Source organism: Phlebotomus argentipes, unplaced genomic scaffold (genome assembly GCF_947086385.1).
Source record: "Phlebotomus argentipes unplaced genomic scaffold, Phlebotomus argentipes genome assembly scaffold_18, whole genome shotgun sequence".
Lineage (NCBI taxonomy): Eukaryota > Metazoa > Arthropoda > Insecta > Diptera > Psychodidae > Phlebotomus > Phlebotomus argentipes.
Window position 1 is genome coordinate 12,703,359 of NW_026776177.1, and position 26,376 is coordinate 12,729,734.

At 40.5% G+C, this 26,376-nt stretch overlaps 1 protein-coding gene across 3 annotated transcripts in view; it reads left to right on the top strand.

Annotated features, from left to right (window-relative positions):
• The window catches only part of LOC132259785 (capon-like protein), a 60,121-nt gene that overhangs the window by 1,551 nt on the left and 32,194 nt on the right, over window positions 1–26,376 (top strand). The window lies entirely within an intron of this gene.

Below are 26,376 nucleotides of genomic sequence, written 5' to 3' on the forward strand. Positions count from 1 at the left end.
AAGAGCTTTTTTGGTCACAAGACGTCTGACTATGTAATTTTCCAAAAAAGAGGGGGAAGAACTCCAACTTCCGGTGGACTTTCGTCTCTTCGTATCAACATCAAAGGATGTTTCTGATGTGTTTCCTCTTCAGTAATTGCAATGGTAACAGCGCAAACATGATCTTTGGACTTTGTTGACTATGAGTCACAAAAAGTGAAATGAGGTCTGATTTGCCGGCGAGGAAGAAAATTAGCATATTTCACGGTGATTTTTTCTCAATGATTAAGTCTTTTCTTAGAATTATTGTCAATATTTGCTACGACTCTTCCAGGGTGGGAGGAAATCCAATTTCCTCGCATAGTTTTTGAGAATGTCGATGAAATTTAGCAAGACTGAGGAAGATATTGCCCATAAATCGGACATTGATAGTCAATATATTATTTATGTGGCACTTTTTCCCTCCATTTCTTGTCGGCGAAACAGATTTTCCTCCCCATTGCCTCGTGTCTGACCTCCAAACTGCAAGAAAGAGACATTTTCCCAAGGATTTCTCCTGAATTAATCAATTCTCAATTACTAACGAAACTCGTCTCTGTGAATGACCAGAGAAATCTTGCAATAATTCAAAACAAACAATTTCCCAGAAGATTTATAGCGTTTGAGAGAACGAGACAAATTCCTTGACCAAATTAATTAACAATGAGATCAAGAGGGTCATCGCAATTCGCTTATGAGTGATTCACTCGCACCATTAATTTTCCTCTAGGATTTTCATTAAGTCAAGAGGGGATTCGAGAGAACCCTTATCTTGAGCTGGGAAGGAAATGCACATCTGTCTTGCGGAATTATTGATTTCACAACAGAGATGCACAGTCGGATTTTGCGGAAGGATTCAATGTAAAACACTCTGGTATGGTGGGAAAATTGAGGGTTTTTCCTTAAGAAGAGTGTCAGTGAGTACAGAGAAATATGTCACTAGAAGAAATTGCATTTGAGTTGGAAACGAGACACCCTTTGTAGATTAGGAAGAGGCAATGCCTCTACTCTCACATCGAGATACGGAGCAAACAGTTGAATAAGTTGAAAATCCAGATTTGGTATTCTAAATACATTTTTCTTAACTAAAAGTGTTCGTGTTTAAATTTTTACATTTGAATTTTATTCTGCATTTTGGAGATATTTCAAAGCTTATACCGATTTAAAAAAAAGGTCATGCTATTTTCTAAAGCTCTGAAGAATTGACGTCAAATAGGATCAGCACAAGCAATCATTATCATCTAGAGCTTGAAGTGTGTTCAGTCATTGCATCTCTGTTGAAAATTTCTATTTTACTCTTGTCTTATTCAGTGTTATTCCGCCGTGGTTCGAATATTATTACAAATTGCAGTGAAGCAATAATGCTGCAAGACAGAAATGCAAGAGAGACTCCCTGGAGATGTCTAGAAGATTTCACGAGTGAATATTCAGAAAGGCATAAGGCAAGATGGAATGTTTGCGAATCCTCTCCATCCAGCCTGAATTATAAATAATGACAATGTTGAGGCATCGCAACCCCACCCTGAGAATTTGACTTTGTCTTCACCAAAGTTCAACTCATGTTGTCACTCCGAGTCACTTCCTCACCTAATGGAGACGCCCGGAAGGCGTGCGCGACGAAAGGACATACCAAAATATCTATTCATTCTGATTTTGCAACGTGTGAAAAGTACACGCGAAAAGCCACATTTTGGGGTTAAGGAAATAGAGACAAATGTGCTCTTGTGGGGTCTTTTGGTCCCGGAAAAGCTAGCAAACAGAATTTTTTTTAAGGAATTCTCCTTACCACCCCGCAATTTACGCCTTGTTTGGCCAAGGCAGCCGCTTTACGAGGAAGGGAGATGAAAGCTCCATAAAATGCGCGTGAAAATACACCCACACCGGAAAGAGATTTTTTGACGTGGTTGCGGTTGGTGATTTCTTTTCTTGCCGCGTTGCTCTGTTTTTTTTTGCCACCCTCAAACGTGGGGATCAATGGTTCTCAATTCACCCCTGTTTTTTTTCTCAGCACGAGAATTCCCTCAAAGAGAGCTTTGATGGGAATTTCACGAATGTCTGAGGATTAGTCGGGGTGTTTTGGCAGTGTTGATCATTTAAAGATTACCTAAATGTCGGTGGAGAGGTGAATTTCTTCGGGTTAGATTTTGTGAAGGGCACACAAACTCATTTTCCCTTCTCTAGCATGACTTTTGAGAATCCTTGTCGCGCCCGCGAAAGGGTGAGGAATGCAATAGACATAAATTTTGAATGTATCGTTGGCCATAAAGGATAAAAGTGGGCTGGCGAGAGGGCGAGATGATAAAATAGATGATTACCATTCTTCAATATATTCAAATGGCGTATTGTGTGCTCAACTTGTGCCACCCTCCGAAAAACCCGTGCTCAAGTGGAGGAATCTCACAATATTATCGCCTCGAGGGTTCCAGCACAAATTTCTCCAAGTGCTCCCCATTTTTTCCGGCGAGAGAGACGCCCATAGAGAAAGATTGCATGGATCCATTCTACGAGGCGTGTTTATTTGAGAACGCCGAAGAGGAAAAAGTATCGTCGAGAATAAATTGTTAAAAAGGGCGACACAAAGCAAGTGAAGCAGTGAATTTACTATTTTGACGAGGGCGCACATAATTGTTTAAATTTGTTTCCCTGAGCAATTTATTCCTCCAGCGCGACACTGGAATTGCCAAGAGACTTGAAAGCATAACCCACTTTTCCGGCAGGGAGTGGGAAAAGCACACGGGTGAAATGCGAAGCACTTTCGAGACGACACCCAATGAAGAGTAACTTTGAGTAGTTTTAATTACACTCAAAGATATTTTCACTGTCCTTCTCCCCACTCCTTTGTGGCTTTATCATCTTAATAGTGGGTGCTACAATGGGCACCTCTTCAGGGTGAGACAACAATCTAGCGTCTTACCAGGGAAACTGTTTAATCACCCCATTCCATGTTGTAATGCCATCCAATCTGCATTTATCCTTCGTCTTGCCCATGAGTGGTCAATGCTGCAAATGGTAGATAAGATTGTGAGCTTCGGCAGTATGAATTGGAAGTAAATTGAATCAAGGCGGGCCATGCAAGTGGGCGAGGCCTTGGGCGGGGCTTGGCTATTCACATATAAAGTACACCTTTACACCTATAATTTCTAGGCAAGAAACCGCAAGTTTTACTACAACTCTGGAAAGGTCAGGATTCTTAGGTAGTCAACTATCCATCTTCGCTATCTTCTCTGTCGTGAGCACTGGCGGGAAGAAAGTAGGTACCAAGTGGGTGCTAAAAGTGAGGCAGTTCCCTTTACTGCCTTGCGAGGGTGCGTTTAAGTGTGATTACACCCAATTCTCAGTCACCCTTTCCTGGCCTCGGCAGTATTTCCATTGATCCACCGTGAATTTTCTTCCCCCCTCTGAAAATATATTACCGGCCAGGAGGTATGGGCGCGCCTTAGGTGCGCCCTTGTGGGTCCTCTCATTTGCCTGAGCCATAAATTAATTTTAAATTGAAATCACACGCTTTATGACGCACACTACCCAACTTTCTTCCATACATAATCCCGTGAGGTGTTCCCTGCCCCGCATTGTTCTCCGCGTTTTATTGTCATTCTATTTTATTTTAATATTGTATCGAGAGCACCCATTGAAAAAGTTTTAATTGAAAAGTCTCACTCACGAGCCCTTTCGGAGCGTTGGTCAGAGAAAGCCAGGCTCGTCAATTTTTCATATAAAGCAAATTTTCATCCTATTCCATTTGCCCCGAGGCCCGCCTTTTCATGACGGGAGGTTTCGGCGATTTTAATCAAACAAAGAACTTCCAATCGATTTCGCCCCGAAAACCCCATAGAAAATGTTCTCCATGAGCTTTCTCAAGGTTTTTCAATGAACACGTCTTTCTTCCGGACAATATGTTCTTCTTCATAAAATTCCACGAAATTGATATTTATCTCTTGCACTTTTGCACAACATATTTGTCTCCCTGGACGAGCTTCGCAGTTGGAAAACAACATTGTTTTCCTCGTTCTCTCACTGAATAAGTGATGGGATAATATCGTGAAATATTAATTTATATAGCTTCTATTAGATTTACATAATGCGATGATATTTTATGCAAACTCTCCAAGCTATTTTCATCTGACTCTCGTTAAAGGGATGAGCGAAAATTCTATTTTCTAGATTGACTTGAAAGGCCCTGAACGGGGGTGATTATAAGATTATTTTGTGTTTTATATACATACACTAGATACATATATTAGCATTATTGGAAGAATGAAATATTTACAATGCATGCAAAGCATTTTCCACTGAATAAATAGAAGAAAATCTCACGTTTGTCGTGTGACAGTCAAAGGACAATTGATCGATAATTTCAGAAGTCTAATTTGTCTCACGATAAAATGTGATTTTCATATACGACTGTGATAAATTTTAACACAATAACAAAATTTAAATCAAACAACTCTATTAAATTATACTATAGGTTTGTGAAGTGTAACCAAAACCTGCTTTATGCCAAAACACAAAATAATAGATAAAATTAAATGGCCGTCCAACAGTATTGGATGATGTGCTAAAGATTTGTGCGCAAATAGCATAAATTTCTCATGTTTCTCACCATTTGCGCGCTCTTTTTGCTTCTCTCTCAATGTATATATTCTTAATGACTAACACTGGGCAAATGCGGTGCATTTGCAATCCCAACTGCATTGAACAATCACGATGGTGAGCGGCGATGCACGTGTTCCGTAGTGTGTGAGTCTTTGTCTTGGCCACAATTGCAACAAAATGGTATGGCTCACAAAGAAAGTCTCCGTGGTCTCGGCATTTTCTCATTTACCTGAAACTGACACGACCACCTACTTTTCTGCACTGGGCGTCCAAGTTTGGGATTAGGCCAGAGTGGTTTTCTCTGTTTGACCACCTCACGTGGAAATTCGCAAATACCAAGAGAGAGCTTTTCGGTTAGCGTGAGCTTTGTGGGTTTTGAGTTGATGGAATTTGCTCAGTTGCAGTTTGTATACTTTAATGGATCTCCAACTTTTCGCGAGAACTTGTCTTAAAGCGTTTACAAGTGTACTTTTTGAAAAATCTTTGATCTTGAAACGAGCAACTGCTGAAGAGCTGTGCTCAAACCAAAGTAGGATTCCTTGAGTGTCATACATTTGAGATAAAAGAGAAAGCTCAAGGATCATTTTCCTCGCTTCTCTTGATGGTGAGACGTGGCAAATTCAACACCTTCATTCTGGGATGCTGCGAGAAATGGAATGACTTTTCCATGGTGATTTTCCCCTTTGCCACAAGTGAGCTCAATCTCCGCTGAAGCCCTCATATAATCTATTTCAAATTATCTGCGCGATGCATATGAAATTATAACATTTCTCTCCCATTCTTTTTGCGGAGGGAACTGCACATGCAAGAGAGTGAAATTTCTCCGCGGATTGCCAGCTACGGGGGATTGATAATGATAGTAATTAGCCGTGTGCCTGCAATGAGAGACAAATCTGACGAAATATCAGCATCGCGCCGCTCCGAGCTATTGAAATTCCATCATTTCTGCACAAGTGCGCCTCTTGCAATCGCTGATGGTGCGCATAGAGTCGGACTGCAGAATTTATTTGGCTGATTTGACATTTTTGATCATATTCCACTTGAGTCATCTCGAGGTGCAGCCGCACTCTCGGAGATAATTGCACGATTACATATAGCATCAATTTGATGAATCACTCACTGTCAATCACGTTCCTTCGAGCTTGATTTGAAATAAATTGCAAATGCAGTGCGTATGTGAGGCTCCAGTGCATCACGAGAAGAATGGTGGAATTTTCCGCGGTTGCAGATGACGAGGGAGCAAAAACTTGAGTTATGCTTTTTTCGACGGACTCCGTGAGCAATTTATGGCTGAATGTCTGGATTCTTGGGAAATTAATGAGATAGACTTCTCATAGATGATTCTTTGTCTTGAGAATGCCTCACACTAGTTTTTTGCCAACAAACTCTCAGTTTCTTCCATCCGTAACCAGGCATTGAACTTGGTAGATTATTGACATGGCCCTACAACTCTTCGAAATATGTGCAATTTAATCTCTTAAACAATAACACGTTAATGAAAAGTGATTGAATATTGCAATTGCATAGATAAGATCAGGATGATATATGTGAAAGTCTCTTTCAGTGTACAATTGCTTGTTAGAAAGCCATGAATTTCCTACATCTGAAATCACTGTAAATTTCATAAGATATTCAGGTCAAAAGGATGGACTCAATGTGGTCACTTTTCAAAGAAGTTCTCCGCCCAAGGAGGGATCAAAGGACGTGATTATTTTCTGCATTGAACATTCCTGAGGTTCTCCTAACGAGCAACTTCCTTTGAGACTGTCCCCTTCTATGACTAGGACTTTTTCCTCTTTTTTACCACCTCCGAATATATTTGCATTCCTCGAGAGTATTTTCAGTGACTCTACAGTAAAGTGGACGCAAAAATGCAGCATTTCACAGACAATATTTGAAAATCTACGACAAAAAACCAACAACATTATGCAGCCATGTAAATGTCATGCAATTCTGCACCATTCTGATTGATGTAATTTCGAAGGGTTATAAATTCACTTTTTAAAACGACACATCCGTATTTGAGGGTATGAAAGTGAAGCAGTCGTTTAACTTAATAAAATATTACTCCGCTATCGCAGTGCAATATATAGTTTAAAACATTACGCCAACAACAATAAATTCACAACTTCTGCGTTGAGTTCGGTTTGTTCCTTTATCCGCGTTTTTGTACGGACCTAATTATCCTTACATCGATTAGAATATGAATTTTTAGTGGATGAGATCGAAACAAAACCGTTCTTTGCTCTTTTCTGTCTGTATTCATATTTTATAATCAGATTGCGAGATACTAGAACCTATGAAGCGCAACGTAGCTTGCAATTTTTCAACGCAGTTTATTTGCTTTCCGCAAAATTTCAAAACTCTCAACTCGACAGCAATCATGCCATAGAGGAAAAGTGAGACAGAGGGCAGAAAATGCAGCCGCACATTTCCATTTTCCGCTTTATTGGCCACAAAAGCAATGGTGCACAAGAGAGTCAACACGAGGATGGACAAAAAAGGGGGCATATCGATGGGTGAGGGACATTTATTGCACGCAAATTGTGCTCTAAAAAGACCAAAACTGCTGCGTTGCTGACATTCTGGCGTCCGATGGAAATCAGCAACTCTTTGCCTTTGTCCGATGAGTGTGGGTGTGAAAAGAGGAAGAGGTGGAGGAGGAGAGAGAGCGAGATCAGGAAGAGAGATTGGTGGGGCCCTGACAATGGCAGTGGGCTGCCATTAGAATGATCAAAGACCGTGAAAATTCTCATTACAAAACCCCTCGCATGATAAGGACACGCGTCTGTTGCAATTCAAAACCCATGTGTGTGTGTGTGTGTGTTTGCTTTGGACAGATGGAAAAATACAAAATTAACCACAAATATGGATACACAAAGAGCTTGCTAATATGTCATCTCATTGGCTGTGGATGAAGACTAGATGAAGCGATTGCATGTAATTAGAACAGTAATTTCAATTAGCCAATTGAACTGAACTGTGTGTAACACAGTGATTTTCACTCTGATCACTTCTTGGAAATGATTCCGCAATCTACTTTTCCACCTCTTAAGAGAGTGCGAGAGAGACTTTTCAATTTATCCCAAGAAAGGCGAACTGCAGAGATGATAAATTGCAGTGATGCATTGTGTGGATGTCTTGAAGCGCAATACAAGGCATGAGGGAAAAGAGAGATGATTTTCCAGCTCGTGGGATTGATTTTTTTGCCATTTTCGGATCAAAACCGGGCAGGAAATTGCTTTTAAATGTCACAACCAACATCGGTGTGTCTTTTGATCTCATAGTCAAGTGACTGGGAATTTTCAGTTTCCTTAGAGATCAAAGAGATTACACTAAGACGGGACGCCTAGGACACTCCGGAGTAATTAATGACCCTAGGAAGTAATTGCAGGAATCACCTTGTCCACCCAGTAAATTCGCCATGAGACAATTTAATGACACAATGGCGTAATCTTCCGGAAAATGGAAAAGCTTTCAGCAAAATGGTGTTGCCAGGGTGTGTGCAAAAAAGCTCGGAATCCCTTCTTTGACTCTTCATGCCGACAAATCTAATTATGTTCCCATGAAGCTCACTACACATTTTTTCCACCGTCGTGCTTGGAAGTCGATGGAATGTGCGAAAAATGTGAGGGAGAGGAAAAGCCACAAGTGAAAAATTAAATTACATCAAGAGGAATTTACCTCAACATTAACCTCTAGAGGGATGGCGAAAACTCAGGCAGGACCAATTTTGCCCTTTATATAACAGTTGAAAGTGTTCTAATTTGAAGATAAAAAAAATCGATAAGACACGTGCAATATGCCAAGAATCTTCCCTCTCAATAGGCTTCTCCGCACAGCCAACGGATGTCCCATTTTGTGGGCGCTTCAATCAAAAGCTCTCAGCGGAGTGATCAGCACAAAAGATGGTCAATTATCTGTGGTGTGCCATCGAGAGTTTGCCTATCGAGTGCAGATGACTCATCAGAAATGATACAAGCGGTTATGACGCAATTACAGCAGAATTCCGACCAATCGATGAAAACGGAAATTGCTGGGGGAATATTTCCACAATCGTCTCCCCCAAGTCCTCTCCGGAGTCAACAATAAAAGTTGAATAAGCACAAATCCCAGCGCTTTTGTCAGAATGGATTTTCTCTATCTCACTCCCTCTCTGATTTTATTCATTTTTCTCACGTGACACACGATGTCACTTGATGGCATATTTGCATAATATTGCTCACTTTCCACGAGACCCGCCATTCTGACTCATATGCGGAAGAATGCACCTCTCCAGCCACTAAATTCTTATCTAAGATGGCCACTTTAGTGAGGAGAAATTCATCAGGAAGTTGGCTGCATCCCGGCGGAATTTTGCATAATGAGCAGAAGAAATTGACTCTGTCTACAGTTGAGTGTATCAAGTGCTTGGAATCTGAGCACCGGAAAAAGCTTGCAACCCTTGGCAGAGGGAAAGGCAATGCAATGAATTATTCATGGGTCTTCTAAACTCAAGAGAGAAAGCTCATTTTCCTAACCAAAAGTGCCCCATCATCGACCATCACTTTTGCTCGCGCACGACTGATGATTGTCAACTCTCTGAGGAATGTCTCGCATGAGACCGTGGATTTACTGATAATGGCATTGCCATAAATAAGTTGCAAGAGGTTCTCTATCACCTGACATTCCACTAAATCACGCAGCCACTCACAGAGATTTGTGATGGTGGTACAGTGAAAATTTTCCCTAGAAACTGCGAATACAGTGATTATCATTTCAATGAGAACTAGTTATGTTTCAATTAAATTAATAGGCAAAATAATCTCTGAAATTGTCAACCAAGTGTTTAATTTTTGAACATATATAGTCCTCTAATTACTATCACTAACACCATTCCGTGAATTAAATTTATCCATGAATATAATTTTCTCTAAATTTTTTGATGACTAAATTAAAAAGAAATTGCATAACAAATTGAGCATATTTCAATGGTAGTCACTGTAGGAATTCTTGGTGCTTTCTTCGTAGCGGTCAAGAGGGCAAATTTTAAAGACTCGCTGCAGCATTGATTCACTCTTGAAGAATTCCATAAATTTCCGTTTCAATTAGAACTCTCAGCAAGTCGCTGAGAGGAAGAGATGCATATGTACAGTGGCTGCTATATACATGGAATATAGGGTTTGATACATGAACAATCTCAACAGCCTGATTACAATGGCAATAAAATATTTAATTGCGATTGTTTTTCAGTGAAATTTGTGCAGCGGATTTGCAGGCTATTCAGTGCTAATATGACCAGTAAAGGGAAGAAGATAAAACGGTAGATTTTATGAAAGCTTCACGGGAAGAAGTCGATACTAAAAGTTTGATAATAAAATAATAATTGAGTGGCACTTGAGCATTGGAATTTTCTAAAGTGGCCAAAGAGAAAAGTGTCGCTTTGGTGACTTTATAAAATTCTCACCCTCATTTCTCTCTCCATTCAATTTAAACAGCTTATACTCCTCGGCACACTCGCAAGTGCTCTCGCAGAAGTTTAAAGCATCTGTCGTGATAATTCCGGATATTAAAGGGCATTTGCATGACATGCGAAACCACATGGCGAAAAGTTGAGGATTAATTAAGTACAGGAGGTGTTTCGCAAAATCTTCTCCTGAACACCGTTTAACACTGTGCCTCTGTGACCCTCCATTGATGCCACATTAATGCCATGAGACTGACGCATTTCCCTCCAAAGCCCCATGTTTCCGGCTGATGCCACAAACTGCAGAATAAAGGACATTAACACACTCTCTCTGTGTCCTCTGAACAATAATGGCAAATGTTTCAGCATATCGAAAAGAGTAACTGTGCGCCAGGGCAAAAAGAGAGCATTCAGAGCTCCATATAAAATTTATATTATTTTATATTTTTTACGACTGTCGAGGGTGAAATGGTCGGCGAGAGCGGGGCAAAAACAACACCACTGATCTATAAATCATAAATATGGAGCACTTTTTCTTCAGCCTCGAGGGAGATGACCAAAAATATTTATTGTCCTCGTGTGCAGAATCCCAACAATCCCATGGAAAATTCACCATATCGTGTTGAGGGAAAAAGGGAAAATTGTCAAAATATTGCACTTTGCGGAGGTGGAGAAAAGCTATTGAGCGGAAATTGTCCTCTGGCCGAAGAAGAGCTTTAACGATTCTGGCAATTAAGGACATTCATATTTGCTTGGTGGCGACGCAAGAGGACAGCAAAAAAAGGCAATTAACTTGTTGATAAACTAATCTGACCTATTTTTACCTCTATACCTTTTTATTTCATAAAACCACTGCTACGTATTAAATCCTTTGGTCATTCGGAGAGTTTCTTCTGTACTCCTCAGTTCAATGATTAACGATTGTATTCCTCTTCCTCGGGCACTCCCTCGAACTCTCGAGGTGAGCAAGTTTTCAGTTTATTTCTGCCTCTGCTGTGCTTGTATTTCATTGAAGAGCCGGCTTAAGTTCTATTTCCAACCCAGCAAGAATTGATAATTATACGAAAAATGTTGAGCAACGCCGCTCAACCTACGCCGATGCAGAAGAATGCATGTAACATTTTCTATTTCTGTCGTGGTGCTCATTGGAATACCATATACTATTGACTAAATGAGTACAATGCACTCCGAAAGAGCGTTCTTATGGAAAATAGTCTTCTTCCTCGCGGCAGAAGACGTCAAAATGTCCCTTTTAATTAAGCCCATGGCGAGGGTATATTGGCTCATTGCGGGGGGATTATAGAGCTATGTCGAGACCATTAATTTACATCACGTAATTGAGAGGCAAGCGCTTGGCCATGACCCTGAATATCTGGCACGAAGGGTCATGCAACTCCGGTCATCACTAGCATTCTTTACGCTTACAGATGAGCGCATTATTCTCTACATGGTTTTGATTAAGTAATGAATGAAGTTCATGTCTTTTTACTTTGTTCACACACAAATTGAAACTTCATCAGAATCATTTCTATTGATTCGAGGAATTCTTTAGCTCACTTCAACGTCTTTTGTTAATGAAGCTCAAAAGTAATTGCAGATTATTAAGACCCTTTAAAATATGTGTTTGAGGTATTTCATTAGGGGTAAAATTTTCCATCTGCTATTATTGAAACGATTTGAAAACGTTAGTCTTGAAGCCTCAAAACCAAAAGAATAGCAGAAGCCAAGTTAGCTAAATTTTATGATCCATTTACTTATCTCATACGAAAGCATTATTAAAACAAAAGAGTCGCCGCACACTCTTCACCACCTTCAGAGAATATGTAATATGAAACTCCATGTTGATTCGCAGAGCCAACATAGCTTTGTTACATTCATTACATGCTCATGTCAGGAGTCAAGTGAATTTGTAAAGTGACCATCACTGAAAATGGTAAGGAAAGACGGGAAATGTTGGGGGAAAAGTTCTCATGCACTGAAGATATGAGAGTCGCGATGGAATTCGGTTTTGGGTCTTCAGCGCGAAGAACGAAGGTGAAACAGATGGAAGAGAACTCTCGATTCTCCTTGGTGGCTTCTTCGGGATCTTCAGGTCTGTGTTGGGTGACTTGCTGTGTTGTGTTGCTTAATGAAATGCTCAAACAGGTTTTCCAAGAGTTGTTTCGGTTGGTCTGTGTTGGCTTTTTTCTTATACACCCCGCCTTTTGGGATATTGGTATTCTTTTGAGCATCTGTCTGGTCTCCGCCGTGGTGTTGGTGCACAAAAAGAGGTCGTTAACCTGCGCCTCGCTCTGTGGCCTCGCCAAGACAGAGTCACTCAGTCACTGAGACTAAAAACTCAGGTGAGATTGCGCCTCACTTCACCCGCTTGAATGCCCCTTCCTTTTTTCTGTACACATATTCCCAAGTGTAACGCACGGGGGAAATATTATGCAAGAACTTTTCACTTTTAATTATTCCCGCACAGCGGAATTCTATATTTGCACTGTCGCCGGCGCCACTTGGCCGAGCTCACACACTCAGCCGGCGGTTTTCACTTTAAACCGCGACCTTGGCATTGGCGCTTTGAATTTTGGAGCGAAACCCACAAGCTCGTGTCTGTGTGGCACATTTTGGCGAAATGGCCCATCCTCGAGTTTTTACCTGGGCCACTTTTTGTGCCCATGAAACACACTTCTTTCCGAGGAAGAGTCTATTCGTCATGATACACTTGGTAACAGCAAGACTCTCTCAGTTTCAGAAGGTCAAGAGTTACGGGGAAACAATCTTCTTTAAAATTTCCCTGCAATCTCAGTCTATTAATCGTCTGGCGGAGTTGCCAAATCTCAGCAGAAAATCGACTGCGACATTCAGAAGAGCTCAATAAATCATATCCCGTCCCACAGCGCGAAAAGTGGGATGCATTTGCTGGGGAAATGGCGTAGAATCATGGAAATTTCTTGGGGGGCTCTACACTCTATGCTACGTCAGGAGTCTACAATAGAGTAAATTACATTGTTGTGCAGAGACACGGCGCGCTGTATTGAGGAAAACAATATGCTGTAGGTGGAAAACATCCAAAATCCCTCCTGTATGCACGACAGGGTGTGTCAAATGGGAGGGTGGGTGGATTAAACTGCTTAAGAGAGCACCCAAAATGTCTTGGGAGTATGAAGGAATTTCACGTTTTAGACATTTTTCTCGAGACTCTTCACTTGTCATGGCAATAAAGGTGGAATATTGCGGAGTGAATTGATGAAAAATACACCCGTGAGCTGACTTTTCATGACGAAATAGTAGGTGGGGAAAGTTCTTATGGGATTTTCCACTGTCATTTGAGCCAAGATTTGAGTCGTTTTTTTATCCTCCATCTGGAAGCTTTTCAACTCTGATTCCTCTTCCTCATCTTTTGGCTCGTTTCAGTTCACAGCACTGATGTCTGTATTTTAAAAACCTCACATTACTTGATAGTCCATAACTTAATACGAGCGTGTGAGATGTTTTGTCCACTTGATCCGAAAAGGAAAGAGGAAATTTTTAAAGGAATAAATCAAAAAAAAGGTTTCTTTTCGCCAGTTTTATCAGAAATCGGGATCATTTGCTTCTTACATCGCTTCTATTAATTATAACAATACTTTAGAAAGAAAGTAGAGAGAACGAAGTATATTTTCTGTGTAATGAAAATCGCATGACGTGCTGAAAGCATAAGGTATTGCGATTATTGGGACTCATCCTGAACCATGTCTTGCCGCTTCAGAGGTCACTTGCAAGCAACTGTGAAAGAGAATTGCACGATATTGTAGAAACATGGGATTTAACATGCAATCTTTCCCGAGGACATTCGTGGTCGTCATCAGATGAAATTTGTCCGTGATGCCGAGGGTAGAATCCAAAGAGATTTCTCGTGTTAAACAACGTGCAAAGCCACTTTTATTCACTCTCAGACAATTCCCTGCATTTTTGCCCACCCACCGCCCATCCTGGACCGCAGAGCACAAGAAAATTACAATTTTTCACCAAGTCCATTGAGAAAGAGAGAGAGTCATACGAATTTCTCCTTAGTGGTTCTGGGATAAGAGCAGAAAATTGTCATTCCAATGAGTTTTCCACCCATTTCCGTGCGCCCATTCCGACCAACTTTTTCCGAAGAGAGACAAAAGTTTCTGTGTTAGTTTTGTCAACTGACAAAAAGTTTCCACCCCGTCCCAAGCGTGCTGAGTGAGACTTTTCTCCGGGCTGAAGGAAATTATGAAGTTGAAATACACCGAGTCTCATTGTATGGCTTGAAAATTCAATTTTCAGCAGCAATTTCGTATTTTTCAAATATTCTTCCTACCATTTTTCTTCTGATTTCCATGCAAGAGGATGGGCGCATTAAATTCACATTATTTTCAATTTTCCCAGACGGAAAAATCCAGACGTGTGCGTTGGAAAAATTTGCACTCTTCTCTTTTGGAGAATTCATTGAAGAATTCTTGCAATTTTTTTTCCACTTGTCACGAGGAAAATGCAATGCATGCAGAATTGCTTTTCCACACCTAAATTTCCCAAGAGAAACCATTAATTTTCGTGGGAATATACTTGGCTTGGAATCCACTTGAGTTAAGCGTGTAGCCTTTCAGACGCCAACCCCTTATCTTTCCATTGTTGCGGAATTGGTGGAGATTGTTTAGAGGGTCGATTTGCAAAAGAGTCACTCGGAAAATGGCCATTTACGGAACGAGAGAGCTTTAGTAGGAAAATTCCATTGAGATATTGATCCTTAGCTTTGTGTGTTCAAGAGAAGAGTTTTTACCATTGAACGAGTTCTTAAAAACTGATACAATTGTTGAGAATAGTTGCATGAGGAATGCTTGCGGAAGCAGACAAAAAATGTGTCAACTTTGTTGCAGTGTATAGATTGAATTGCTTTGGGCGGAATTATGTTAAGTCTCCCCAGTGAATTGTCATTCAAAGCCTCTTTAATGAATGACTTTATTCATATTCTGTATATAGAAATTGACGCAATGTGATGCAAATCGTGATAAATTCTATAAATTTCTCATTATGAATTGCAAATACTATGCAGTTTACATTGAGATTGCAGTATTGTTCCTGCTTTGGCCACACAAAAGCTCAGCGTCAACGCGGAAAGGCAACCAAAAACGATAGTTTCAATTGTGCCAAATGCGGCAAGAGAAGGCAATCTCACTGACTAATTAAGAAGATCAAGATGAGGCGACTCTTTCCCTAGAGAAATGTGACAAATGCACACAAATTAATTGATCCAAATTGGTCTCAATTGGGAACTGGGCGAGTGTGCCTTTTGTTCAGCTGCAACAAATCAATTTGTGACACACTCGGCACAGACTTTCAATGCTTGTGAATGGCTATGAGAAAGAGCTGAAATGCGCTCTGCAATTGTATCAGAAGAATTTCCCCAGACTCGGAGGCAATTAACAGCAATTGCAGTCTTTTCGTGACATTTCCTCTTTAACCCTTTTTCAGGAGTGAGAGTGTAAACTTTCCCACAACCATTGAATAGAGGAGAAACACTTGCTATTTCTTAGCCAATTGCAATTCAATTTGAACCATTTTCCTTGCAATATTATATAGAGAATGTTTTTAAATCGCATTCTCGACCATTTTTTTTATAAATCTTGTTAATTTGAACTTTGCCATACCCCTAGAGAGTATGTATATATGAAAAATTCTGATATAATACGAAAATTTGTTTGCAGTTTTCAATAATGAATTTTCTTATTTACCATTTTTTCTGCTTTTCCGTGTATATTGTCTGCACGATGAAATGTTGATTTTTTCAATTTCAATTTTTATTTTCCTGTCTACTGTACTGAAATGTAACTTTAAATTTTAGCGCAAAAACATAAGCATTAATTCTAGTGTCAGCCACAACTGTGAAAAGAAACCCTTTTCAATCGTCGCATGTGAAAATTTCAATTTTCTCTCCCTCTTGAGCGCTTTTCAATGGCATTTCCTCACCACCATATCACAGAGGCAATTTGAGACTCCCTGTACTTCCTGTCGCACACCCACCGCCCAATTTCAATAAATTGGAGACTAAGAGTGACGGCAAAAACCGTCCACAGTATCCCTAAGTGCATGTTGATATGAAAATAGTGATTCTGTTGGGGGGTTTTACTGCCCATAAAAAGTCCATCTTGCCATTCAATGAGCATTCATGGCAAAATGATTGGCAAGAGAGCGCGCTGGTGGGTGGCCGCCAGGGCGACTCATTAATGATTCAAGAGCTATCTGGGGAGTGCATTTAAAGCGATAGTTTTGAGTGTGAACGTGGCATGGAAGGCAAATACCGGCCCAAGAGAGTACACACAGAGAGTGGTGACAAGGAAATGGCACAATGTAAATTTCCCTCTCTTGTGACAATTTGTTGTGTGTGATGCGGTGAATGGGGATCCGAAGGGCCGGGAGAGTCATTAACCCCAGACCCACACTCCCAACTTGGGCATTCTAGGCGCACAGGAAGCACTGAGGCACAATCCAGAGAGACACTCGTCTTATTATTTATCACAAGAGAACCATGAAGAATGTTCTTATTGTTGATATCACATCGCATGGGACGCTTCGTCCATTGAGATCAAGTTAGTTGAAGGGGTTTATCAGGGCAAAAGTGAGTGTTGAAATACAACTCCTAGCATGTTCAAATACTTCCTTTAATTGGAAAATGCCTGGAAAATGAATTGAATATTCGAAATACTTGCTATTTGTCCCTGAACCGATGCCCTTTTATATATATTCATTAATAACACGGGAATTATTTTAATTACATTTCACCATCCAATTTCGCATGTCTCTCGTGGTAATGCAATGAAATTGCCTCACAGGAGCATCGTGAAAAGTGTAACCCACCACCATCTCTTTTCCATTGCCGGCAAAATTGCCACAGTGCCCGGCAATTTTGTGGCTTGGGATATTGAATAAATTAGCATAATAAGCGATGCTGGAGAGGCCAAAGAATAAGCTGAAAATGGGAAAATATCGAGTAATTCAATACCACCACGTGTAATAGGCTCCAATTTTCGCCAGAGGCACCAAATTGAAAATTGTATTGGCATCGAATGAAGTCAATGAAAGAGAATTTCCCAAGCCAATTTCATCCCTTTCGCCACATTCCTGGTACTGCAGCTTTTTCTTTCTTCTTGCGAACTTGTTTACACTGCCATTTGTGTGCCCACGCATTGCCTTTTTCCACACAGCCAACATGGAAATTGATTGAAACAAACAAGAAATCTTAAGGTGCTTTATTATTCGATTTTCCCAATCCCCGAAATATCTCTTCACCAATGTTCTCCAATGTTTCTGGTTAGTCGAAATAGAAGTGGATTCAATATAGTCCTGGAAATTCATTAAAATGGTTGAGGTTTCCGTGTACTCGGTGACAGAGTTCAAAGGACCAGAATTGAGTGCAAATTCCAAGAAGAACCGACAAAAAGTTGAGTGACACCTCCAGAAGATGCTGCTCGATGTGGTTTTTCCATCTACAGACACTGGAAAGAGTACGTGAGTGAATGCTTGGGCAAAATGCAAGAGATGGTTTTCCTCTAGGGGTTCATCAACCACCAATTGCAAAGGCACTCCTTCTGTCTGACCTTCTTTTAGTGCTTCCACACAAATAAAACCTTTGAATATATGGAGCTGAAAATTTGCATCATTTGCATCTTGAATGAAAGAAAAAATCCCTTAATTATGCACTCTTGGAAGATTTACCAAGAAAATCTCACTCTCTTCACATTTCGTTGATCTTCTTTCCGTGAATTTGCTGGGGTTGAAAAATGGTGGAAAATCTGCGGCACTGTTTGTCCCCAAATTAGCGCCACTGTTTGTCTTTGCCACAGCCTTGGGACTGAAAAAGCTCCACATGCATCCACCACACACTGGCAGCCACATGGTGCCCAGAGAGAGACCCCAAAAGAGCCACGGCGATGGTGGAAAGAGTTGGAAAAACAGGAGAAAATTTAATTAATTCTCTCTTGCTTGGAATTCCCTTCCTTCCCGAGTAACTCATTAATATTTTCTTCCCGGCTGCTTTTCCCTCTGTTATTTCTCCTCTAGTGGCGAGAACATTCTCTCTGGTCCGCTATATAAATATCAAATAAATCACAATCTTTGAGTAGAACTCATTAAAAAGAAACTTGGGGGTGTTTAATTATTTGCACTGGTGCATTCGTGAGTGGGTGTAAAAATCACAATTGGATTTTCCACGCGAGAACTTTCGCTGAGCTTTAGAAATTACCACTTGTTCACAGTGCTCTTCCCACATTCCAGTCATTAAAATATTCTTTTAAATCTCCTTTGCCTTCGCAATGAACTATTGTGCCAACTTCTTGCCATATTCGCGATTAGTAGCATCTCCAGGAAGATTTGTGGTGAGTTTTACCGTGCTTTGGGGAAAAACATCTGCTGCAGAGCTTTTCTCTCCGGGAAAATCAATGAACAATGAGGTGCGCTCGTGTCGCAAAACAGCGGAAGTGCTGGAGTTGTATCATAAAATCAGGGTGTAGGGGAAGCGCCGCTCACGTGGCATCGAGATGAATTTCATTTGCTGGCGAAACCACCACATAAATACGAGGTGAACCACGAGAAAGGTATTAAGCTGTGACAAATGCCTCTCGCCACGTGAAAGCACCCACCCACAGCCGCCTCTTGGCGGTGGATTATCGGGAGAGATTCACCATTATTAAATATTTTCGCATGTCTCGTCGCAAATTTGCCAGTGTCTGATTCATCTTCAATTAGCTCAAAATGGGAGACTCGCTCACCATCCCCACTTACAGCGCCTCAGGCAATCTCTCAGCAAAACATCACGGGGATCACATTACAAATTATTTCAGACGCCAGAAAGCTCCCGGCGTGACTCAATTTGCATTATTGATTTTGTCGAATGAAGGGAAAATGTTGACAGTGTCTCAAATTTCTGGGGAATAAATTGCCCCTGTGCTGAAGAATGTCTCAGGAAATCTGCAGCATTAATTGCCAACGAGTGGAATAAGCTGAAAAAGCACATTAGCAGGAAGCTTGGGGTTTCTTGCTGTGCAATTGCTTGCAAAACAGGATGTTTCTTCCTCAGCAATTAAGTGAAAATTCTACGGGAACCGTTCAACGCATTGAAAAGCTCTACCAAAAGAGGAAAATAAATTGTGAAATTCGAGTAGATTGCATTTATCACTCAATAGAAAGAAGTTTTTTTTTTTAATAACAAGTACAACATCCGCTAAAAGGAAAACGATATAATGTTTGATTTTAAGTGTACAAATTGTCATTCATTATTCTGTTAAATCGGACACATTTGTTCTATATAATTATTATTTTTCCTCCTGTAAAACAATATAATTAATTTCAACGCTATTACTCGTTGAGATCACTAACATCGGATATTCTTAAGTTTTTCAGTGAAAACTTTGTTGGCAGGAACAGAATAAATTGATTAAAAAACAATCACAGAAAATCTGCTGAAAAGTCTCACGATTTCTTTGGGCTTTTTTCGTGTTATTTTAACTTTGTCCTTCAAAAGGACATTTCAAATTATGTCTTGTCGATCTGATGATAAAAATAATGTGTTTCCGTCCACGTTTTCAATTTAAAAAATAATCTAATACTTCCTCTCTATCTTTCTGGGAAGTGCATCGCACTCGAAACAATAAAGCCGCTGTTTTGACTACGCGGTGCAAGAAAATCAGAGAATATTAATCAGTCCACACGACAGTGGCCACATAATCCGATCCGTGACCACATTCATTGCATCGTCAAGTTCAGTATTTGCTGGTGGTTGAATTCGCGGCAGATGCCTTTTGTTTACTTCATGCTCCAGCTACAGCTTCGAGACTCTGGCCCGTAATTAGTGTTGGGAATGTTCCTCCGGAGCCGGTGTTTGGCTAGTTTTTGGTGTGTTATGTAAATTCATAGTGTTTGCCAGATAAACATTTATGGTGGTGATTTTCGTAGATTTCGGCATTCTTTCATCAAACAAACCCACCCGTCAAATTCACATTAAAATTCTCACATTTTTTCTCTCTTTCTATTTACCCGGTGACAAATATGTATCCTATGTTGTGTAGAAATTTTTCCATTGCAAGCTCTTTCGGAAAAACTGTATTTCCCTATGCAAATAATTGAAGGCTTATGTAATACTAAATAGCATACACTACACATTTTCAAAAAGATAAACGATTAGAGCACACAGCATCAAATGCAGAAGTTGCCCATTCACAAATACGCAAGTGCACTTGTTAACCCCTCGGGCCATTTGCCACAATATTCGATAAATTGGATTTTCATCAGAGCTCTCATCAACATATTTGGAAAATATGCTTTTCATTATGGTGCACTGGAGCCTCTTTAATTCAATAGCTTTCACACAAAGCTGCACTGAAAATCCATTTCCCACTTCTCCATCCCTAGGAAATGAGGAGCTTAATGCTATTTTTTGTTTCCTATGCTGTTCTTTGTTCAGCATATGCTATGCAGTGCACCTTTGTTTCTCTCCAGATGCAAACTGGTTTCCTTTTTCTCCCGAAGCTGAAACTAAAAATAAAAGGCAAGCTTATGAATTGTTAGAGAAGCAGAGATCAAATGGCGTTGGGAAAATCGATAAGACAAAGTTGGGATGTTATACTTGGTACCTTCTGCTTTCTAATTAAGACTTTTCTCGAGTGATCAACTCAAAAGTCTCGATTGTGGCTGCGAAAGCTCAATTAAGCTCTCTCGCCCCCCAAAACGAGTGAATAATGAGTCGCCGTGAGACGAGTGCAATGAACCACATGTATCTGAAGAAGAGCTGTAATGGGATAATTTAGTGAAGAACTTGCCAGTCTTATCAGTTTTCTGTTTATTGAAGTTCTTCAGGGGAGCTGTGATAAATGAAATACCAGAGACTGTGCGAAAGAAAAACTCATAATATCAACTGCATTCTGTACTAAACTTCTCCTCCTCCTTTTCATGTCTTTCCAGGTAAGCATTGGAGCTCAAGAGTACATTTGGACTTTGAATTGAGAGTGTCAGGAGCTTTCAGGACGTTGCACATCGATTGGTATGAATATCCAATTACCCGCTTTATTCTCCAGAGTGCATCAACTCAATAATTTAAAGGACACTTTCTTGATCCTTCTGAGCAAGACTGTGGAGCCTCCGTCCTGACCACAGCTGTATGATTAATGGATGGACGACCTTCAGGAGCAGTCGCCCATCCGAAAAGTGTCCTTTTTTCGCCGTCCCGGAAAAAGCGACAAAATTCGCCTATTGTTTGCCCGAGGGAAAAACATTCTGCATGATTGATGGAATATTTATGATATATGGTCGAAATAGATCCAATAGATTGGAGGCTTCCAAATGACAAGCAGAAACAGAGCTATACACTATTTAGCAGTTAATAACTTTCCTTGGCAGCTTTCGAGAATTTTTAATGTGAGCGTTATGATGTGTAGTGGCTTAACCTGTCCACTCACTCAACATAAATATCGTGAGAAATTCCTGGTGATTTTTCTATATCAAAATAACCACGTGCGTGCGAAAATAGATTTATAAAATCTTGGCAGTGGTTCGGATCAATTTCTAAGCCAGAAGAGCTTCGTTGAGGAGATGAATTGATTGAGGGGCTATTGTTTGGCCCCGGAGAACCCACAATCCGACAAATCAATTTCCCTTAGGAGGGCTTCGCATCTCCACCCCATAAGATATTATTTATAGTTTTTTTTGCCTAAAAAATTGGATATCATTCTTCACACTTCCGTTGGATATCGTGCGCTGAAGTGTGCCTTTCAATGCCTCGTCGAGGGGATCACAAATCAGGAAAGAACAAGAGGAATGGTGGCAATTTAATGGGTCAAAGAGGTGCTAGCATTTATGGAACATTCACTTAATGCTCTTCTCTGTGTCACCTTTTTTTCTTTCTCTCGCACGGTAGAAAAAAGAAGAACTCACCAGAGAAATCTTCAGCCATTAATCCTTCGAGCCACTTTTCTCTTCTTTTTCTCAACACTAGGAAATGTTTTCAGGCATTTAGCAAATAGCATGTGATGTGGCAAAACTTTAGTAAACCCTTTTCGTTGAGGGTGTCCGGCCTATTTTTCCACACGATGAATCATCCTTCGTCAATTTATCTTCTCCTCCGGTACGCACCCAAATTTGAGTGTCAAAGGTGACGAGGGGGAAATTCATTAATTTCTTAAATTAACACCCATTTATAATACATTTCATGCCCTCTTTGCCATAATTCACCAAATTATCTCATTTGCTCAGCAATCATCTGACCACTTTAGAGGTTCAGGCACACAATGACGTATTTAAGGGTACTTTGCAGATGGTTCGCAAATTGATTGAAATTGTCTCACGGTAAATTGTTCACCGAGAGAAATTAAAATAAATTTTCCAAGTTCTGCCCATTTCAAAACTCCACCCAGATCCATCAGTGGGAAAATCTCATAAAGCTCACAAATGATGCTCTTTCCAAGAAAGTGCAAAAGAAATTTACAAAATTTTTCACTTCCACCAACAAATCTTGATGGAAAACTGGGAAAGTTTCCCATGAAAGAATTCAACTCGTTTTGCAAACTTTTCCCCACTTTGAAATCATCGCACAAAGTTGAAGGAAGATTGATTGAGAAATGCTTCTGATAAGCAAACTTTTCTCCAAATCTAAACATTTGCGAAAAACTGGGCGCGTTTTTGTGTCCCCTCGGGGACGCCTCACCTGGGCAGAGGGAGTGCGCATAAACTGGCAAACATCTTGAACTGCGAGTGTCAAAGGGGGCCCAACGAGTGTTATGAAAAGTTTTCAGCACACGATTTCTAATAACATTTTCGGAAAGTTGCGATATAACCTAATTAAGGGGTGAATTTATTGACACGAAGGGCCAAACTGGAGTTTTCGAGTGCGTGAATATTTAATTATGAGTGTTAGTGAGTGGCGCGAAAACTCATGTTAATTTTCAGTGGGGTGAGTTGGAGTGGAAAGTTAGTCATATGGTGGGAAATTATTGGGCTTCTCTCACTCCAGCTTGACATTGGCCCCAAATATCTGGCGCCCATGAATATTTAGCATTAGCAAGAGGGCGGAATTTGCTAAACTCTCCCCGGACTGTCAGTCTCCGAGTGTGGAGTGAAATGTAATCCGGCGGTGGCATCCGAGAACAATTGAGAAGTTGAATCCTCAATGGCCAAAATGTACCAGCGTCTAGCATCATATTAAATTTATATATGCTTCGTGGGAGTCGCCATATTTCACTCTCCGCACACCATTGGTATTCCTACCAAATATGTTTTCCGCCGTACAGAGTGAATTTATTGGCCTCTGCAGCTGCACTGGGATCACTTGGTGGCAAGGAAAATCATCCTGCTCTCTCCCATATTTGCCCAAAACTCGCTTAGAGACAGTCTGGCAGAAATTGCACGATTTTATCTTCGATATTCCTGCTGAAGATTCCCCATTTAGATTCTTATTAAATTCCCTAAACGACGCTGCAACTCCAGAAGCGGAATTACTAGCGAAAATAGAGATCCTACCAACATTGACTTGGAGGTAAACTTCACAGCGGCTCCCTAAAGACGTTCCATCGACGTCATTTCGCTAAACGACACCATCGAAAATGTCCGTTTAGCATGACGTGCAGTGTTTAACAACAATTATATTCACAATATTAAAATACACCGCGCAATATTTATGCGGATATGATTATAGAAATATGTATTTTCATATTTAATTTAATCCACACAGTTTTAGGAATAATTCAACATTCAAAGTTGACTTTCCACAGACCTTGCAATCGTATGCAGATTTAAAGTAATTATATTTCTCTTTAGCTAAACTTAATTTTAAGCGGATTTTAACGTGTGAAAAGCCCGACCTTGCATTGCTATGCGACAGATCTGCGAAATGCATAAAAGATTGACTACAAATTGCGCAAGGAGAACCGCCAAGAGACCGTGTTTTTCACTCAATCGAAAGGGAAAGTCATCACGCAAAAGAACGAAGACATGGAGGAACCTGTTTCTCAACATTGTCATAATTTTATTATTGCAAGACAACTCTCGCATTAAATGCGCCTTCCTCTATATACATTTTGCATCTCTAACCCACATTCCTGGGCAACGAATGTGGGTGTGAAAATGTACGGAAGTTTAAGTCGATCTGGATTATGCAAACGATTGGCCATTGCGCTTAAGGACTGAAGAGCTTTCCCGCCAAGGGAGGTGAAAGCTCACCACAAATATTTTCACAGGGATTTGCCTAGAAAGTCACAAACAATTCAACCCCTAAAATTCTTCGTTGTGCCGGAAATTCTCACTTTCCAGTCGATATTTTGGCAATATCACAAATTGTCAATTGACGACGGATTTATTTCGGTATTTATAGTTTTAAATACCCATTGCAAAATAAATATAAATTAATTAATGTCTGCAATTTGGGATATTTCATTTCACTGTGATTTTTGGTAGTTCAATAAAATGTAAATTTTCGCCGCCAGGATTTTATACATATTGATTGATTGACTCGTGAGTAATTCCGGTATCGTATTAATTTATATGATGTGATTTAAATGTACTGAGTCAATAATATAATGGAAAATTACCTCCGGAAATCTGCTGGAGATCAATTTGTGAACAATTTTCTGCTGAATCCCACCAAATATCCATAGTGTGAACGTGCAAAAGCGAAGGTATAGAGGTTGTTCCCAAGTGGAAAATGTCATGGGAAAGAGACTTGTATCGACGAAGCAGAATGTAAAGGAAGTTCTCGTCAAGAAGTCATATGAGAATATCAATTTGATGTTTGGAAGCTCCCCCCAGAGAGACTCTCTTTTATTTCTTTCACTGTTCTCACCGCCGCTCTCTCTTTCTCCCTCCAAGAAGGTACACAACACACACACACACACAAGCGGGGCGAAAACGTGAAAAGTCGTAAGAGTTTTCCATTCAATAAATTCTGGAAATTCAATTCTGAGCCTCCGCATCATGGACTTATACATTCAGACGCCCGGGGAGGAGAGAAGTTTCCTCCTCGGTGCCGTCATTGCTGTGACAAAATGAGAATTGAAGGGAAACGGAGACCTTCTGCCAAGACTGAGGGTGGACCATAAAAATTCATTCGCTTATGATTTCGCTTTCTTCTGTCCCGGCGCCTTTTTAGGCACCCAGAACACGTTGCCACACCAGCTCATTTATGCCACTGAGCGTCTGCCGAGCGCCACATTGACTTCCTCGGCGAATTAGCAAGTCAAGTGGGTAAATTGTACACCATCGACAAACAGCAATCAATCAGCCTCCCAAGGCTTTCCTCACCTCACCAGGACTTCTAAATGCGCGCTCCGCGATGGAATTCCGGCTGCTGAGACACTCCTTTTCCGCGAGGGAAATCGCACCTCAAACGACTTTCTCAAACTATGCCTCTGGGTTGTCGGGAAAGGTGTGGAAGAAATGAGTAATTGCCATTGCAAATTAGACACTCTCTTTGCCATTTCCTCAGATATGCTCAGGGAGTGGATTGGCGTCTGCGGTGAAACATGCGGGGACAATGTAGAGAAATGATACATTAGATTTTTTTAGATGAAATCCCAATCAATTGCTTCGAGCTTTCATACGAAGGTCAGTCAATTAAGCTCATAAATGGCTGAGTAGAGGACTTCCTATTTTTTGTGTGGAAAAACCCTTTGTCATCATCACCCTTTTCAGTGCTTTTTCCGCCCTTCGTGGCATAATAATAATTACATAGCAGAAAAACAAGAAAGGGCGGAAGCTTATGTGTGTCCCAGGCTTAATTGATAGATGGTGTAATTTTCAATTAGTACAATAGCGCCGCAATTTGCTTATCATCTTGATAATTCGCGCGCTGGGTCATTTCTCATATGTCCCTAAAAGCTTGAACGCACACAGAGAAGACAATGATTGAACTGCAAGGAGAGTTACAAAGTAGAGAACTGATGGTAATAAATTGGTGTGATTCATTCACCCTTTCGCTGTGCCCTAGAAAGTGCTTTCCATTCACGAAAAGTTAATGAAGCTTTCACCTTAAATGATTCTCATGAGGGCTTGCCTTGAATTGTGACCCTTCTTGAAGAGTTGAGAACCTGAATTTTTCACGAGAAAGCACTGATTTTCATTGTGGAAGACAGAGGAGCAGCTTGATTTTCTCAATTATTAACGTGTCACCTTTCTTGCTCCCGAGGTCAATGCTGGTAAATTACGTGTAGAATTGAGAGAGCTTTAACCAGGCGCCTCCACTGGGAAGCTCTACTGCTTTTGATCTTCCAAAAGCCTCAAAATCTGGTATTTTCTCCACCACAAAATCCACCCCAGATGCCATACATTTAGGCAAAGTGAGAAATAAA